Below are 2,217 nucleotides of genomic sequence, written 5' to 3' on the forward strand. Positions count from 1 at the left end.
TTGAGTAGATATGTTTAGGACTGTCTAGCTGGATCAGTTCCAGTGGTGCTGAGCAGAAATAGAAAAGGGAATCAATCTTATTTGCATACTAATGTCCTGATGTAACAAGTAACATGGGAGATATTAGGAAAAGTGGAAAATGTAAAAATATTGTACATTTATATTGGCTAATCAACAAGAATGTGACCTGTCCATGGCTGTATGATTTCTTAAAACTGCAGATGCTTGTGTTACTATGAGTTTTATGGGTTGTATTATGTTTTGCTGCATGTAATGCTATGTGATGGGATAATATTATTTTGCTGAAGGTTTTTTTGTATAAATTATAAATAAATATGAAAAGAATAAAAGAATAAAGAAAAAAAACAACACAGAGAGCAGCAGAAGCACATGCAGACATGAAAGGGAAGTTATTTTATTATGTCACCGCAAATGTGATGTGGTTCTTAAGAACATTAGAAAGAATAAAGAGAAAGTTAGAAAATGTATGCACATTTCATTACACATGAAACGGAAGGCTGTATACTGCAACACTGAAGCGTTAATCTCCATCATGTAGAAGATACTTTTAGGTCTATCTAGCTGGGTCACTTTCAGTGGTACTGAGCAGAAACAGCAAAGGGAATCAATCTTATTTGCATACTAATGTCCTGATGTAACAAGTAACATGGGAGGTATTTGGAAAGGTGGAAAATGTAAAAATATTGTACATTTATCTTGGCTAATCAACAGGAACGTTACCTGTCCATGGCTGTATGATTTCTTTAAACTGCAGATGAAATTTTAAATGCAGTGAATTTTCCCTCACAAACTTAACAAAAGCTGTCTTTGCAGGTTTAAACCTTTTCCATTGCCTGGAAGAGCTTCAGTGGTCTGGGGTGCAGGCTTCAAACCTGTAGCTGTCTAGCGACAGAGTGGTTCAATTCCACTTTTCGGGAGACTCACTTTATGCAAGCTGTTTTTTTTTGGTGGGGGATTAATAATGTATGTTTATTTGTAAGCAGTTTATTGCTGACTTTCAGCTTTGAGGCTTTGGCTATGATATTCCTTTTAGATTTTTAAGACTCATTGCAAATGTGTACATTTCATTTATTAATTGCTCCATGCTAAACAAATGTTCTCATTTTACCATTACAGAAAAGCTTTTATATGATGCATTATATCCTGTAACATCTGTTACTATATTTCTTGTAGCTTATCCCAGCCTGTGATTATAGGTCACCTGTTAGGTCTTTTGAGTAGCAGAGGGCATACAATAGGTTTACAGATGTCAGTTTCTCGGTTGACTTTCCACCATCTTGAAAATTCTTGTCTGTCATTACTAGAAGTATAAATGAATGGCAGTTAAGCACAATACCCAAAATATGATTCTTCACACTGTGGAACTGTAGGTGTAACTTGACACGAGCTATATCCCATGCCATTTCTCTCCTCTTTGCTAATACTAATATGCCTTTGGGACTTTTATTGACTTTTCACCTGTCTACCCAAATCAATGGTTAGAGCCAGGTATCTCCAGTTACTGCCGCACTTAACTAAGCTCATTTTTTCTGACTGTCTCTCAGAGACATTTACAGAGTGAATATCTGGAGCTATATAACCTGATATCAACTGCCTTGATCTATACTCATCATGCTTCAACAGAGATATACTTCTCTAACTATAGACATAGAATGATTATAGGGGCAGCAGAGTATTCAAAAATAAGTGTTCATTTTTCCACTGTGTGAGGAACAATGTGGAAAGATGCATAGAGATTTTGAATGGTGGGTGGAGTAGCAAGAGAATCATGTCTGGGAACAAAATATAAATTTCTGGCAATATCTCTGAATCCATCCATTTTTGTAATTAGTCTCCTTGACTTCTTTGCATGTTGTCTCCTTAATATTTTGTACTGACTTTATTGTGTTTATCATATTACACAGTTCCTGAATTTTATATAAGGATATTTGTTTTGTAATGAAGTGCTGACCACATAGTAGGCTACAGTGTCTCCAGCTGCACTAACTTTTAGTGCTCTCCTTTACACAAAAAAATGATTAACAGATTAGATTTATTTGTTATCTGTTTTGTGAGTTCTTTTGTTATATCTTTCTGCATGTATATCCATGTTAACAACAAATAGGTTCATAGGAGATTTGTAGGCTAGCGGCCCTGGAGCCTTACTAGCCTAGGCATGTTAATCCTGAGTTGCCAATTGTCCTTGGTTAGATAGAC

The 2,217-nt window shown here is 35.7% G+C and overlaps 1 non-coding gene across 1 annotated transcript; it reads left to right on the plus strand.

The window, feature by feature from the left end:
* The first annotated feature begins 852 nt into the window (after positions 1–852).
* On the plus strand, positions 853–939 carry TRNASTOP-UCA. Its single transcript has one exon. It is a non-coding gene; the product is annotated as a tRNA-Sec (tRNA).
* The last annotated feature ends 1,278 nt before the right edge of the window (positions 940–2,217 follow it).

This window comes from Protopterus annectens, chromosome 1.part1 (genome assembly GCF_019279795.1).
Source record: "Protopterus annectens isolate FY-2018-M chromosome 1.part1, PAN1.0, whole genome shotgun sequence".
Lineage (NCBI taxonomy): Eukaryota > Metazoa > Chordata > Ceratodontiformes > Protopteridae > Protopterus > Protopterus annectens.